Raw genomic sequence first — 18,038 nt, 5'->3', positions numbered from 1 at the left:
TGACCCCGACACCCTGACCCCGACACCCCGACCCCGACACCACACCCCGACACACAGACCACGACACCACACCCTGACACCCCGACCCCGACACGACACCCTAACCCCGAAACAGCACCCCGACACCGACATGACACCCCGACCCCCTAAACCTCCCGAAAAGGTGCTCTTTGGCCTTCCAGAGGCCGACGGGGTTATATATTTGTGAATTATTAGTTAGGTCATATATTTTTCGATTTTGTTATGAAAAACATCATATATAATTGTGTTGATCGGGTAGATTTAAATGTGCAGTTGTTTCATCGCTGCGAGGTTTGGTGTTCGACGACTGCGCCGTGCGTTTGACGAGCTCTGCCCCTTCGTTCGTGGGTGAGCACAAATGACATGTCCTTCTCCCCCATTAATTATTTGCACAAATGACATGAAATTTGGTAGCTAGCTATATATGTGTCTTGAATCATCAGTATGTGTAACCAATATGTGTCTCCCGTTCGAAAGCGTCATAGTTATAAATATGCATGCATTTGCATATTTATAACCTTGATTCTTTTGAATTGTCCAACGCTATCCACGGACCACGGTGAGTTTTATTTGAATGGACATTACTTGCTAGTCTTAACATTTGAGTGTCATCATGCTAACAAGACATTGGAAATGATCTTTGGTGCAGTGTAACTCCAGACAAGCATCGCACGATCCTTCTCCAGCTACCGACACGAGCCACCCCGCTCCTACACCTCCTGGATCTTGGTAAGTTTATCTAGTGTTTTGCTTAACACATGCATAAAGACCTAGACTTAGCTTTATTTCCTCCAATGCTTACCATAATGACCTAGACTTAGCTTCTTCTCCTCCAAAATGACTTAATAAGCTTACTGACCTCCAAAACCATCCATTTTACCTAAGTTAGCTCTAAAACGATCTGTACTTAGCTTACTTATGTCAAAAATTGCATAATTAGCTTAGTTAGCTCATAGACGATCCATTTTACCTAAGTTAGCTCTAAAATGACCCATTTTACCTAGGTTAGCTTATAAATGATCCAGTTTATCCAAGTTAGCTAAAAAATGACCCATTTTACCTAGATTAGCTCCTAAATGATCCATTTTACCTACGTTAGCTTTAAAATGACCCATTTCACCTAGGTTAACTCCAAAATGACCCATCTTACCTAGGTTATCTCATAAACGATCCATTTCAACTAATTTAGCTCATAAACGATCCATTTCACCAAGTTAGCTAAAAATGATCCATTTCACCTAAATTAGCTCTTAAATGATCCATTCACCTAAGTTAGCTCAAAAAGATCCATTTCACCTAAATTAGCTCTTAAATGATCCATTCACCTAAGTTAGCTCAAAAAGATCCATTTCAACTAAATTAGCTCATAAATGATCCATTTCACCTAAGTTAGCTCAAAAACGATCCATTTCAACTAAGTTAGCTCATAAATGATCCATTTCACCTAAGTTAGCTAAAAAACGATCCATTTCACCTTAGCTACCTCAAAAACGATCCATTTGACCTTAGTTAGCTCATAAACGACCCATTTCAACTAAGTTAGCTCATAAATGATCCATTTCACCTTAGCTAGCTCATAAACGACCCATTTCAACTTAGTTAGCTCATATATGATCCATTTCACGTAAGTTAGCTCATAAATGACATACTCTTCTTGTTCTAGTCTCTTCTTGTTCTAGTCTTCTTGTTCTAGTCTTCTTCTTGTTCTACTCTTCTTCTTGTTCTACTCTTCTTGTTCTAACTTTCTTATTTTTCATTTTGCAAATTTCATTCACTTGACGAAAGCTTGCATAGATGGAGTGCTCCTTATCCCTTTCTCTGTTTCTTTTGTATCGTTGAACTATGCATGTATCGTTGGATGAAACTATTGTAATATATATGGTTGGATGCCTCTATGTTGAACTTGTTATGTATGATGGAACTATGCATGTAATATATATGGTTGGATGATGAAGTTATGTGTTGGATATCTTATATGTTTGCTCTGTAATGGCCTTTTGAAATATATCTATATATGTCATATATATATTTGTGATGAAAATTGTTGGATTTAATAAAAAACAGATAAAAGAGCCAATATGCAGGCTCTTTGCCGTCTGCCACCGACGGCAACGGGCTCTTTGCCGTCTGCCGCGGACGGCAAAGAAGACACGTGGCATCCAGCTGTGCTTCCTGGGAGCTGACCCATTTGGTCAGTTTGCCTACAGTGGCAGACGGCAAAGACTTTGCCATCAGTGGCAGACGGCAAAGAACCTGCACTTTGCCATCAGTGGCAGACGGCAAAGAACCTGCCATGTAGTGACGTGTAGATGACATCATACGACGGACGGCAAAGACACTAGAAATTTTGCCGTCAGCGGCGGATGGCAAAGCCTGCCGTTAGCCACTTAACGGACTGACAGCGCAATTATTGCCGTCCGCTCTCTTTGCCGTCTGCCGCAGACGGCAAAGGGCCTTTGCCGTCAGCCGCCAGGAAGCAGACGGCAAAGTAGCTGTTTACCGTAGCCTACTTTGCCGGAGTCTTTTGCCGTCCGCGGCTGACGGCAAAGGCCTTTGCCGTCCGCCGTTCATGCCTTTGCCGTCCGCCGTGGCAGACGGAAAAATAGCTGATTCCTGTAGTGCTTGTGGGTTATCAACCATCGTGTCGTGATGATTTTGCAGGTACCCCGAGAGGCCCTTGAGTTTGCCAGAATGTCGATTAACTTCCGTTCTGCCAAATTCGGGTACTCCATATGTCCTATTTTCAGCAAAGGTCATGCTGAAATTTTCTGTGAATTTTAGCATGACTTTGTTATAAATCGGACTATGGGGTACTTGCTACTAATGCATAGGCCGGGGTATCTTAGTACTTAATTAAGTAGGATCAACTGCCTCTTGTGTTATGCATGGGCCTCAGCGTTGACAAACCCTAAATGATAAAACCTTGGCTTTTAGGGTGCCTCGGTGTCGATAAGAACCTAAATGATGAAAGCTTAGGCTTTTAGGATGCCTCGGCGTCGACAAACCCTAAATGATAAAAGCTTAGCTTTTAGGATGCCTCAGTGTCGACAAACCCTAAATGATGAGACCATGATCTTGTTCGTTGATAATAACCAACTTTTTGACCAAACATTTTTCCTATTTAGAGCGAAACATGGCCCACAACAATGAGGCCGGCGGTTCGGGCGGCAAGCAATTCTGGGAGCTGTCCCAGGAGATGGAGGAACAACCTCACCGCTATGAGGACGCCACGGAAGACACCAATCCTGACTACACAACCCCTAGTGGCGTTGGGGATGACACCACTGATGGTGCCGCCGAGGATGCCACTACTGATGGTGCCGCCGAGGATGCCACCACTGATGATGCCAGCGCACGCACAGATGGCAGCCAACCGAAGAGGCAACGGAAGGACCGGCTCTCGAACATGCTCCGCATTGTCAAGGAGGAATTTACTCAAGTGAACTCCGACGGGCATCCAACGGCGCCCAAAGAAATAGTCAAGGGGTACTCGCTTTAGCTCGGGTGCATTCTCCGGAGCACCGTCTCGATCAACACCGAGAACCTAAGGCATAAGGACCGAGGGAATTTGCGCACCCTCCTCTTCACAAAGCTACACGAACGATACAAGTTCCCCGCTGAATTTGAAAACACATGCCTCTCAGGGAATAAAGTGAACAGTGCCGCCCTCACGAGGATGAGCACGGCCCTATCTACTTGGAGAAGCATGGTGAAGACAATGATTGAGAAAGGTGATAGTTATGAGAAGATCAAGGCGAAAAATCCTTCGATCAGCGAAGATGGCTACAAGGAGTTCAAGATCAAGTGCGAGAGCAGCACAACCTCTGAATCAAGTCAGTGGGGGAAAGAAATGCGGGAGTTGAACTTAGGGGAACACAAACTCGGTCCCGGCGGTTACAGAGTGGCGGAGCCTATATGGGACAAGGAGGACGCGGAGCATGCCGAGCAAGGCCTACTGCCCCGCTTCAAGAAATACCGTGACAAGCAGACCAGGAACTATGTCAGGGCCTGGTACAAGAAGGACCCGGTAACAAAGGAGCTTACCACGGATCCGAAGACCAGGGCGCTTGAGCTTGTTCTGGTAAGGAATACACCCCCGCGTAATTAGCTCCATATGGTTGCATTCTAATTAATGAAGCCAAATTTCTAAATGGTTCACATTCCTTCCACGGGAGACTGAAAGCAGTAGCGCGGGGTCATCTCAAAGCACCCCTCGAGACAACACTCTAAATAGGGCGTTGAACGTAATGAAAAAAAAGGATAAGCTCAGTAAGCCGTCGTCAGCTGGTCGTGTGACCGGCAAAGGCTTGTCCACAAAATGGTCGTCCTACTATAACGCTGGTGGGCGAAAGGAGAGAAAGACCAGCTCGGAAAGCCAGTCGCGCGAGGTTCAAGAACTCAAGGCACAAGTGGCGCGGATTCCGGAGATTGTCCAAGAGCAAGTGCAACAACAACTGGGATCGATGCTCACCGGCATTATGCCTACCTTGATTCATGGGCTGACGACGTGGATTGCGGGCGGCCAACAGGGGCCGTCCCCGATTCCCAGCTTCACGGCCAGCAACTCGCACAACTCGCAGGCGACGCCATTGGTTTCTCCGGCGGAGGCGGTATTGGTGTCTCCGACGCCGGCACGGGCATTGGAGCTTAATGCACCCGGGTGTACGCCGGCCGGCACCTCAGCAGCAAGCGGCCCCTCCGTCAGTTGCACGCCCGCCGTTGGCGGTGCCTCAACATTAGCCGAGCTCGACGCCATCATCACGGTAACTAATTAAGCCTCTCGGCCGAGGACTTCATCTCCTTGCCTTTGACTGGGCATCCCTGACGCCCTACATGTTTTCGCAGGGCGCCGCCGATGTTCCGTGCACTCTCCTGCACTTCGTGAACGACGAGTTGGTCGATATCGCCAAGGGCAAAATCGTTCAACCGGGCAACCCCGTGTTCCATGGTAATCCATTGCCACCCACCGTGTATAGGGTTCAACTGGTTCGGATGCTGCCAGGCTGCGACGAGTTGTTACCTCTGATTCGACCCGCCGGGGCCGACGAAGATGATGTGATGACCCTCAGCGTCTGCCTAAGCTGGCCCCTGCTTTGGCCGAAGAGCCAGATTCGTTTGGGGGCGGGGGACACCACCCCAAAGACAACACCGCCAGTCGTGCCGACGCTAAGCCATGGCAAGACCGCCGCAACGCTACCGGACATCCCTATGGCACAGGATCCAAACATGCATATGGCACAGGATCCGGACGACGACTGTACATTTACCAACGTCGATAAGTACTTTGCCGAACATGGGCACGGTGACGAATTCTTCAGGCCTCCTTCTCAAGAACCCAACCCTGAAAAAGATGACTGCGATCATGCTGGTACCGCAGAGAAACCAAATTGCAACAGGCGTCGTCTGGCGTTCAGTTCTCAGGAGACGCCTCCAGCTGCCGCCTTCACCGAGCCTCAGATAGCCGAGGTGCCAACTATTATCAGCCCCAACACACTCAAGAAGGCAGTCTGTGAGCAAAACTTGATCCCATTACAGCAGAAGAAGAAGGGACGGAAAAGAAAGAGTAACAAGGATGCCAACCAGCCGGCACCGAGTACGATCCGTGCTCAGGACGGTCCACCTTCACCTAAGGATATCTCGAGGAGGGTGCATGTGGCGGGTAGGCCGATGCTACCGACTAATCTGCTCAATGATGCAACCGGTGCTATGTGGAGTCTGCATGATAGTGTTCTTTCTTTGGAGAAGCGGCGTCTCTCCGAGAATGATGTGGCATACCCGATTTTCATGGCCAAGGTGCCAAAGGGCAAGGGCTTTGTGGACAACGCCATCGGGGGTACGATCATCCTGCGGTTTGATGACATCTTCGCTATGTTTAACCTTCATCCGCTGCACTACACCTTCGTTCGGCTATTTTCGCTGAGTATGGAGATGCGGATCATTAGAGACAAGACCCTGGACATCGTGATAGTCGACCCCTTCTACATGCGTGCCAAGATCTTGGGCAGCGCTGGGGACCGGCAGGTCGCGAGTTCTTACCTCGAAGGCGTCATTCTGGCAAACCCAGATAAGGATAACTTCCGCGTGCCTTACTTTCCCGAGTAAGTCATCCCCTCACCACCCCGTAACATATGATTTCTTAGATTTCGATCGTTCTTTTTTTCTAACATTCCGTGTTTTATGCAGTGACACACATTGCACACTCATCCTCCTAAGCCCAAAATATTCCATGGCCACATATTTCGACTCGGACCATCAGTCGAAGAAAGACTACACAAATATCAAGAAAGTTCTTGATGATGTTCTCCCCGGCTACGCCAGATCTGGAGGCACCTTCACCAGGCCAGTTCGTAGGTACGGCAAGCACGTGTTCGCCCACACTACGATGTTTCCCTGCGTCAAGCAGCCGCCTGGCGGTCATAAGGATGCCTACTACGCCCTCCATCACATGCGGGAGATCGTACGGGACCATAATCACCTTCTGCTACCAAATAATCTCAAAGATTGGGCCGCAAGATTGTCGGCAATCCAGGACGCGGACATCAGACAAGAATTATTTCGCATCCAGTCGGAGTTTGCGGAAATCATCCATCAAGATGTCCTTCGTACCTCGGGGCAGTTCTACCTCAGATATCAACCGTCCAAAAGTGAGATAGACACAACGCTACAAATGCGGGCTGACAACGCCCGCGATTTCATGACCATCACGAGAGACGGCGGCTTCATCCATGCTCCGGTCCCTGAGTCGAGTCAAAAGTAGTGATGCTATGTGTAGTTCTAAAACATCGATTGGCTCATGTTGTAATTAAACTTTAATGAACTTGTATGTCTCTTTGGTTTGGACAGTCGTTCATCCTATATGTAATCAATGCTATTTATTAGTAGGACCATGAATCGTTCTATTAATGTGTTGCTTTTCTCTTCCGATCCTTTTGTTGCATACTTATATATTACTTATGTATTGTCTGTGAATTGTTACTAACGTTGTGTTTGGCTAGTGCATAGAGATGTCGTCGTATGTCGTGTACAAGGGTAAGGTTCCCGGAGTCTACGATGACTGGGAGGAGTGTCGGAGACAGATTCACCATTTCAGCGGTAACAGTTACAAAGGGTACACCACTAGGGCGGAGGCGGAAGTTAGATACGCGCGCTATCTAGCGGGAGAGAGGAGGGAGCGTTGGAGGAACCGGATGAAGACCAGTTTCATCGCAATTATGCTCATCGTGATGACCGCAGCTCTTTTCTATGTGATGGTAGTTTAGATGATCGATATCGAGTTGTAATGTGAAGACAAACTCGCTACTCGCGGTTTCGAGACTTGTAATGTTCTAACTTTGTTCGATATTTTAAATTCGAAGACTAATATGATGAATTATATTCGGAGGCTAATATGATGAATCTGTTGTTGCTGTGTGGTGCTAGCTATATTCTGTCCAATAATATATTTTGTAACCTGTGAAAATATCAGAAAAAAATCCCTAATATTCATACTAGTGACGTACCACCACATAGTGCGCCATTAGTAAGCCAGAGCACACTAATGGCATCATCCAACAGTGCGCCATCAGTAAATATGGCCCCCTGGGAGGCATACTAATAACGCACTGTGGGCTATACTAATGGCGCACTACATGATGCGCCATTAGTATACCAGATACTAATGGCGTGATACTAGTGGCGCACCTGTAGTGCGCCATTAGTAGGCAAAACAGGTGCGCCACTAGTAGGCCTTTTCCTAGTAGTGGCCCATTTATTAGTGGTGTTTGGCTCGTTGACTCTAGTAGCATTGGGGAATGCAACTACACCACTAATAACCTCTAATCATAATGTGATGACACTGGTGTGACACTAAACAAGTCTCGAGTTCATATCGTCCAGCATGCTTTCACTCATGGGAATCCATTCATATTCCCATCGTGGTTTCCGCCACATTGAAGAGAGAATTAATTTTTGCGAATGCCCACGCCCATTCCACTACAAATACCATGGCAAAATGTTCGATGAGGACTACATTCCCACATTCTCCCCCTCGTTCCTTCCCAACGAAAGCGCAAAAGAAGCTTGCTAGAGAACACAATGGCTGCCGACAACAACAATATTGTTCAGGTGGTGCCAAACTTCTTCTCCAACTTGTAATGGGTTCAGGTGGGACAAAAAATGTCCTGTCGCGGGACCGCGAGCAATCGGTTCGGAATGCTTTGTAGATGGTGCTTCCGGACGAACGCTACTACAATGTCATCCCCCGAAAGGACGACACAATCTTTGTCCAATTCCTCTATACAAGCTCTGCGAAGAAGGTCCAAGGTCACGTGTGGGGCAGCGGCCCCCGAGACAGTGACCTTCTACTCCTCCCCGTACTATGCCAAGGACAAATGCCTCTCGCGTCAAAGAGATGGGTCCAACACTGAAGAAATCTAGTAAAGAAACGAATAAAATAGGGAAAAAAAAGAAAGAAAAAGCATGAAAGGTTCTATAGACGGGTTTCCAAAACGCTTTAATTAGCTGACCCACTAAAGCTAGTGTGCCCCCAGCGCTAGAGGCGAGGCAGCTCAGGAGCTATATGTCACCCGTACCGAGACGTATTACGTCTCGATTTGGCTGGCCCATTACTGTAGCATCAGGTTGACTGTTTTCCACTATTTTACATTAGGTCTTTTGTTTTTCTTCGGTTTTTTCTTATTCTTGTTCTTTTTCATTTTCTTCATTTTTCTTTGTTTCTTACTCGATTTTCATTGGATTTCTTCGATATTTATTTTGTTCCACTGTTTTATTTGGTTTACTTTGTTTTTTCTTTTTTGTTCAACACATGTCAATTTGTTTCACAAACAATGTACATTTTTTGTATACATCAAGAACATTATTTTATATATGTTTAACAATTTTCCAATACATGATTAAATTATTCGAAATATATATATTTTATGTCTACAATTTTTGTATACATGAAGAATTTTCTTATACATGTTTAACAATTGTTAAATACGTCATTAACATTTTGCTATAATATATGCTTTTATGTCTACTTTTTTATACATGTTGTACATTTTTTGTATAGTTATGAAACATTATTTTTTATACGTTTCACATTTTTAAGTCGTGCCTCGACACATTTCGTTGTCTACTTTGATGATATACATTGTACATTTTTCTTATACATAGTTTGAACTCGTGGTTGACTGTTTCCAGTTCGCTTCATTAATAAAAAATGGAGCGGGGGGAGGGGGGGGCCCTTTCATTCAATTTTTTTCTTATACATAAGGAATAATTTTGATACATATTTAACACTTTTTAAATACAATGATTTTTGCCAGATACATGTTTTATGTCTACATTTTTTCATAAACAACATGCATTTTTCATATACATCTGAACCATTAATTTTTAGTCATTTACCATTTTGAAAATTCATGTTTAACTTTTTTTGCAAACTCGTGTTTTGAACTATGTTTTCGAATATATTTTATACATTGTTTTTTCAAATATGCATTGATATAATATTCAAATGCTATCAACAATTTTTTGAAAGCGGCACAATTTGTTTTTAAAACATAAGTAAGTTTTACTGGAATATATATATATTTGAAAATTTTGTGAAATGTTTAAAAAATTAGAAAAAGGAAAAAATGAGGGAGAAAATTGAAACTGGGTGTATAGATGCACAAACGCTCTACTGAGAGTCTGAGACATAGCCGTGCCCGCGAGGTGGAGCTACGTCTCGCTGTGTTAGCAACCCAGGTCCAGCTCCCGGTCCATCGAGATATGCTCGGACGTTTCCGGTGCGCATCGGACACTCCACTATAAGCAGAAAGCCCACAACATCCCAAAAGATCGGCCTGAAGGGAGTGTGGCACTCTCCCTTATAAGGAGCTCCTAGCCTCCTCCCATATCCGAGGTGGGACTAAAGTCACTGACGTTGCCCAAGGTCGGGTTCCTGACACCCCACCCCCCTAGGGAAGCCCCCCTTAGGGTGGTGTGGGGCCCAGCTCTGATACCACTTGTTAGCAACCCAGGCCCAGCTCCCGGTCCATCGGCATATGCTCGGACGTTTCCGGTGCGCATCGGACACTCCACTATAAGCAGAAAGCCCACAACATTCCAAAAGACCGGCCTGAAGGGAGTGTGGCACTCTCCCTTATAAGAAGCTCCTAGCCTCCTCCCATATCCTAGGTGGGACTAAAGTCACTGATGTTGCCCAAGGTCAGGTTCCTGACACGCTGTAAGCGAGATATAATTCCCCTGGCCTAAAACAACGACGTAGCCTGCTAGTTGGAATAATTCCAGCACTAAGCCGAGTAGCAGTCTGGCATCGATGTATATATCGTTATTGCCCCTAGTGCATATGCATAATTTAGTAGTTTAAGATAGGATGCAGATCCGGACTGTTGTGGAGGGAGACCCAGCGCGCCTGTGAATTGTGATAACCACAAGATCGTCTTCCTCCAAATCAAGTTGTCTGACATACTTCCGAAAACCGCCTTGTATGACAAGTCTGCCATCGTTTGCCTTTTTGAAAGAAGCCGTTACATGGGAACCTGCACCGATTCATCCATATCACCCGTGGTGCTTTCAACAAGAGAGCTTTCTTCGGAATCCTCTATCAAATGCAAACATAAAATTTATGAGACAATAACTTGTGTTAACATAGTAAGAGAGTTATGCTCACTTACCATGTAGCCATCTTTGATATCAACAGCATTCATGGTTTGCATACATCTTCCAATGTTCCAAAAGCACATCTGATTGACAAGGTTGAAAAACAGTAGAGCAACATCGTGACAAACCAATAGAAAGTTGTCATTGGAACAGCTATGTGGCAACTTGGTCCCTCAACATCTCCACACACATCATACGTGTTCTTGCAATCAAGGCACTCCATGGCCTACAAGGTAAGAATAAAAAAAGCAATAACAATCTGAGGTGATGCTCTTACGACTTGCCGGCAAATAAACATGTACAACAGCAGGTCATTAGGCCACGACAACCATATCTACAAACATTAATAGGTCAGCCATCGTGGTTTCGCAATCACAGCAGTTTAACGGCTGCGCCTATGCTCCAGATTAATGACTGCAACATTAGTAAATATGAAAAAAAATAGTACTCCTACATCAGAAGGTGTTCATACATTCAGGATGAACTAAAGTTGCAAACGGCCCTTTTGAGCCGTGTAAATGTATCAAACGATGCTCATTCTTAGATGGGAATAGCCTGCTGTGCGTGCAATATTAAGAAGCATGATGAACCGACATAGCCGGCATTCATTCACTTTGAGGCACCTCCTGTGCGAACATTCATTCACTTTGAGCAATTTTCTTTCGCTTAGGTTCGTCTTCTTTTGGAAAATCGGTTGGTAGAAACTATAGACTTTCAAAATACCATAAATTGGAAGTGAAAAAATATCACAAAATTATTATTTTGCATGATTTATTTATTTTTCTTTAATTTTAAATAATATTCTTGAATTTTTAAAAATGTCCATGAACTTTAACTAGTGATCTCGATTGTTTTTTAAAAAGCTATGAATTTTAAAATGTTCATATGTTCCTAAAAAATTACGAATTTAGAAAAGTTAACTGACAAATGTTAGGATATATATTAAAATATTCATGTATTTCAAAACTTGATTGAAAATTTAAATAATCATGAAAAAATATAGGTAATTTTTTTTAAAAATGATCATTAATTTTGAAAAAGATAAAAACACTGTTAAAAAAAATCTTCCGATTCAGCGATTTATCGTCTGATTTATCACTACTCTTGGGGTGACCGATAAGATTATGCCTTATCTTCACCGTTTATCGTTTGGTCAAATTTGTCGCTGTGAGAAGTGATTTTTTGGGAATCTACTGATAAATCGGGCCTATTCATAACACTATGTTTGCAATAACTATGTTTATTTGTGTTTTGTGGACCTTGTTACACTATATGTACCGTTGTCCTATTTTGTTTGTCATTATACGAGGATTTAAAGGCTAGGAATCAAGGTAACACTTCTGTTCAATATTGTTTTGATGTTGAATATAACATATTTTCGTGTTGGGACCATGAGATTTGCAAAAAAATGGCCGATTAATAATCGACCGATAAAATCCATTAATCGGCCGATTTCCGATTAATCTCTAATCCCCAGCTAACCGAGACGCTAACGATAAATGATATCCTCAACATTAATAAAATACACAAAATAAAGAAAACAAAGAAAACTGGCTAAATGAAGCAAGGAAAAATATACTAGAAAACAAAAAACTTGAAGAAGAAAACTAACAAAAGGGTACAAGGGAAAAATCACACCGAGAACGGAAAGGAAACCGATCATCGCTCGCCCACTTCTGTTAGTTGGGTCAGCCCACGAGTGCCTGAAATAGGTAACACCAACTTGTCGGACCAGGTTCATGCGGCAAGGTCTGAGAGTGATATAATGCATTGTGTGTTGTTCTTGAGCCTTCATTGAGGCGCATGTGCCACGCAAGCATGGGGCGATGGATTGACCAAGACGGCTGACCCAAGCCCAATATGGTCCGACGCTTGACATAGCCATGCACTACTAACCCGACCCAATGCAAGTCCCAATGCTAGCTCTTCTTCACAATAACTATTCTCCTCTTTGACTCATAGGTGTGAACCCATTACTATGCCATGTGTCCTCTCATCATCACTATGAAAGCAACCACCATAAAAGACTACACCAACATAATTTTGAGCCATGTGTTCCCCACTTATTGATTCATTACCTCTATCGGTAGAACGAAATCAGAAATTAATTACCACTTTGTTACCTCAGCCTGTCCCTCACATCGTCACCCAAGGGATACTCGGGGGAAACTAGGTTTTCTCCATGTCGTTGTTCCCTTCTCTCCCTCTGCCCTCGCTTTCGCCAAAATAGCCACCGGGAATCTCACACATAGCCACCAAGGGTGGCAGCGAGGTCTTCGGCCATTCCTCTTCTCGGGCAAGGACCCAGGGCTCAGAGGCAGCGGACTCGGCGGTGAGGGTTGTGCCCTTCCGGTGGTGGAGGGCATTTTCTATAGTGTCGACTTCTGTCTCCCACTACAAGAAATATGTCAACTTATGACCTTCTGTCAGTGACCCTCGAAGAATTGGTCATAAATTTATGACCATTTTAGACCAATTGGTCAAAAGTTGTCTGGGGGGCTCTAAACCCTAAACCATAACGACCATTTTGGTCAGAAAGGTCATAATTTCATTAGAGGAAATGGTCATAAAGCAAACAACGCTAGTCCGCTGCCTTATTTCTAGTTGTTAACGATCAATATAGATGGTCATAGCCTTGTAAATTGTGGTGGGTTGCTATGACTAGGCGCCATCTCATCAGTTTTGCCTATGTGTCATGTCAATGTGGCAGTTTTTGCCCTAGGTTGTGAAGCAACCTATATTTCTGTCATTCCCAAAATTCCCAAAAAAATCTCATAAATTCTTTGGGCCATATCTTCGTCAAATATGTAAAAACCTTCCTTGCCTAGTTCAAAAATAATTCAAAAATATTCATTTTTCTATTCTGTTCAGAACAACAGTTTGTGAAGGAAGTACCACTTTGGCATGTCCAAATAGTATCCAGTTTCTATAGTGCTTTCCTATGCCCAAATAACCATGCTCCACCAAATGTCAGCTCAATCCATTTATTATTTTGAGCCGAGCTTCAACATTCGTAGTCATGTCCAGTGTGGTAGTTTGCAAAGCAAGTACCACCTAGGCTCCTCCTTTTGAGCTGAAAATTTGTGAAGACGGTCTTCTTAGTAACTGATCATCCTCAGCCAAAACTCACGCCCATTAGCCATGTACATTTCCCGTACCGCTAATCAAACACTTGACTGCTAATTCATATTTGAGCATCGATCGGTCTCCTCGTGAGAATCTTATGTTGTAATTTTCTTCCTAGCACCTACCTGGGGAGTGCCCAACCCACTAGACATGCCTAGGCCGCCCAGACCACATGGCAACACCACGGTCACGCGGTGACCACGCGGCGGGCATGCGGGTTTACGTGCTCTAGAGTTGGGGCCCTCGGCCACCACCCAAACCTCGACGTATCGCCACCAAACCATGTATTTATGATTAAATAGGTATTTATGTAACTAGAAATGATTTTTTGGGAAAAATAAATAGCAAACTATGAGGCAGCTGCAGTTCAAATTTGACCCGCTTCCAACTGAATCGACAGAAATTTGTCTTTTTCACGAGAGGCGGATAAAAACATTTTACACCCAACCATCTTGTCAATTGTACATTAAATATGTCATAGTATTTTAGAAAATTGATTTGGTCAAATTTTGCAACAATTATTTGGTAGGCCCTTCACAAAAAAAAACCTCCTTTTGGGCACTCAAAAATGGAAAATGGTTTTTTCGTCCAAAGAAAATGAAAACTTCCTTAGGCAACATTGTTTGCCATTCCAATATGCACCCTTGTGCACAATATGAGTTTATTTGAACAAACTATGCCATGGATGTGGCCATAAGATTGATCATTTGGCTTGAAAGCCATTGATCTCCACACGTGATAGCTCGTTTCTGAGAACACTTTTTTAAAATAATTGCCATATTACAAGTTTGTTATTTTTCTTAGGAACTTGGCCACATATAATGACACAATGCGAAGGTTTCCCAATTTTTTGATTTTTTTGAATTTTTTATGCCCGTTTCAAAATGCGGTCAAAACGGCGGGAATGATCGTTCCTAGCTAGTTGTTGAATCTTGGAACTTTTTTGGTGTTCCTATGATTAAATAGATACTTATGTACCTAGAAATGATTTTTGAAAAAAAATTAAAGAGCAAACTACAAGGTAGCTACAGTTCAAATTTGACCCGCTTCCAGCTGAATCGGCGGAAATTTGTCTTTTTCATGAGAGGTGGATCAAAACTTTTTACACCCAACCATTTGGTCAATTATGCACTAAATATGGCCTAGTATTTTAGAAAAATGATTTGGTCCAATTTTGCAACAATTATTTGGTAGGTCCTTCACAAAAAACCTCCTTTTGGGCACTCAAAAAATGGAAAATGATTTTTTCGTCCAAAGAAAGTGACAACTTCCTTAGGCAACATTGTTTGCCATTCCAATATGCACCCTTGTGCACAATATGAGATCATTTGAACAAACTATGTCATGGATGTGGCCATAAGATTGATCATTTGGCTTGAAAGTCATTGATCTCCACACGTGATAGCTCGTTTCTGAGAATACTTTTTTAAAATAATTGTTGTATTACAAGTTTATTATTTCTCCTAGGAACTTGGCCACATATAATGCCACAATGCGAAGATTTCCCAATTTTTTTATTTTTTTTATTTTTTTATGCCCGTTTCAAAATGCGGTCAAAACGGCGGGAATGTCCGTTCCTAGCTAGTGGTTGAATCTTGGAATTTTTTGGGTGTTTCTATGATTAAATAGATACTTATGTACCTAGAAATAATTTTTGTAAAAAATAAAGAGCAAACTATGAGGCAGCTGTAGTTCAAATTTAACCCGCTTCCAGCTAAATCGGCGGAATTTGTCTTTTTCACCAGAGGTGGATCAAAACTTTTGACACCCAACCATTTGGTCAATTGTGCATTAAACATGGCCTAGTATTTTATAAAATTGATTTGGTCCAATTTTGCAACAATTATTTGGTAGGTCCTTCACAAAAAAACCTCCTTTTAGGCACTAAAAAAATGGAAAATGGTTTTTTTGTCCAAAGAAAATGAAATCTTCCTTAGGCAACATTGTTTGCCATTCCAATATGCACCCTTGTGCACAATATGAGATCATTTGAACAAACTATGCCATGGATGTGGCCATAAGATTGATCATTTGGCTTGAAAGTCATTGATCTCCACACGTGATAGCTCGTTTCTGAGAACACTTTTTAAAAATAATTGCCATATTACAAGTTTGTTATTTTTCCTAGGAACTTGGCCACATATAATGACACAATGCGAAGGTTTCCCAATTTTTTGATTTTTTTGAATTTTTTATGCCCGTTTCAAAATGCGGTCAAAACGGCGGGAATGACCGTTCCTAGCTAGTGGTTGAATCTTGGATTTTTTTGGTGTTTCTATGATTAAATAGATACTTATGTACCTAGAAATGATTTTTGTAAAAAATAAAGAGCAAACTATGAGACAGCTGCAGTTCAAATTTGACCTGCTTCCAACTGAATCGGCAGAATTTGTCTTTTTCATCAGAGGTGGATCAAAACTTTTGACACCCAACCATTTGGTCAATTGTGCATTAAACATGGCCTAGTATTTTAGAAAATTGATTTGGTCCAATTTTGCAACAAATATATTGTAGGTCCTTCACAAAAAAACTAATTTTGGGCTCTCGAAAAATGATTGTCTTAAAAAACACTCATTCTGGATAATACCTTTTAGAGATATTTGTATTATTCAAAGTTTGTTATTTTTACTAAAATGTAGATAACACTTGGTGACACAATGCTAAGGGTTTTCTTTTCTATTTATTTTTATAAATTTTCTAGGCCGTAAAAAAGCTGACATGATTTAGCATCTTATTTTTAATCGATCACGACCAATTTAAATGGTCATAACACCATCGAAGAGATACTGCGTTGTGATTGGTCCAAAAACATATCACGCGGATCATGGATTAAGCATCGTCGGATGCTTCGGATCGAACGGTAGCCCTCGGTAGCCCTCGTCGCTCCCATCCCCCTCCCGAATCACCCCATGCCCCTCTCATCCCTCTCACCCTCGTCCACCCACGAAACCCTAGCACATCTCTCGTATGCCGCCGCCGCTCCCTTCTCCCACCCGCCGCCACTACCTTCTCCCCACCACCGCCGCTCCCTTTTCCCCACCGCCGGTCCTTCACGCACGCGCTCCCCAGAACAGACTCCACCCACCTCGCGCTCCCCAGATCCATCTGGAGCCGCCTTCTCGCGCTCCCCAAATTCGTCTTGATCCGCCTCCCCCTCGACTCGACCCGCCTCCACCCACCTCCTGCCTCCTCCCTCTCACTCCTCCGCCCGCCCGCACGTGCCCTACCATCCTCTCCCCCGCGACGAGTGCCGCGCCAAGGAGCGGGGAGGGCAGCTAGGCGGCCGGAATGCCCGCACAGAAGCGCCCGCACTCGTCGCTCGACGCGGACGACGGCCACGTCCAGGAGGAGGAGGTTGCCGCTGTCGCCGGGGCCGCCGGCTCCGGCACGGAGGGCGGTGGCGCAGGCGTCCAGAGGGCGGCCAACGCGGGCTCTGTTGAGCTGGCCAAGGACGGTGCCGGTGAGAGCACTACTTCCAGCGACACGTGCCGCTGACTCATCTCCCACCACGCGATGTCCGCCAGTTCAGGTTGCTTCGATTTGATGCTTTTGCTTGTTTCGTAGGCGTTAGGCATATGATTTAGGATCTGTTTCATCTCCTCTTCCTTCGTCATGAGCTGATCCGGTTTCTGGCCTTGTTTCTCATGGTTTTGCAGCGTGGATCCATTCACCAAGAAGAAGTGGTATGACAAATTAATCCAGTACTATTGAATCAAGAAGAAGTGGCCTTACTGTTATGTTTATCTGTCCTATGAATTTGGATGCTTGGTACTCCATTTTACTACTGCTCTGTTCAGTGATCTCCCACTAATCTTCTTCGTGATTGTGGAGCCCGGTCGTTTGGTGCGATCCTATGTGTGTATGGAAACCTGATGTTGATCTTTATAAGATCTTCGTCGGATGTTGATCTCTTCTCTGTAGTTGCCTACCTAGCTAGCTCGATCTGCATTTAGGTGTTTTCATGCATTGCAGGAGCTTTTTTCTTAATGGTTATGCATGTTTAGCTAGTTCTTGCAGCGAGGCATATTTGTGATGCTAGTTTAGATCGACGTCCATGGCAGGAGCTCGGTGCTTGCTCAACAACCATGGTGTCCACGCGTACGCATGCACGGTTTACCAACTGCTGCTCTCAGGCGCAGATGGATTTCTGTTGTGCTTCCCCTCCATTTCAAACTAGCCTCGCCTCGTTGCTAACTGACGGTGCGTGCTAGCTGCATGCATGTACATGCATCTTCTGGAAT

Source organism: Triticum dicoccoides, chromosome 5A, assembly GCF_002162155.2.
Source record: "Triticum dicoccoides isolate Atlit2015 ecotype Zavitan chromosome 5A, WEW_v2.0, whole genome shotgun sequence".
NCBI lineage: Eukaryota > Viridiplantae > Streptophyta > Magnoliopsida > Poales > Poaceae > Triticum > Triticum dicoccoides.
This window is presented reverse-complemented; position numbering follows the sequence as displayed.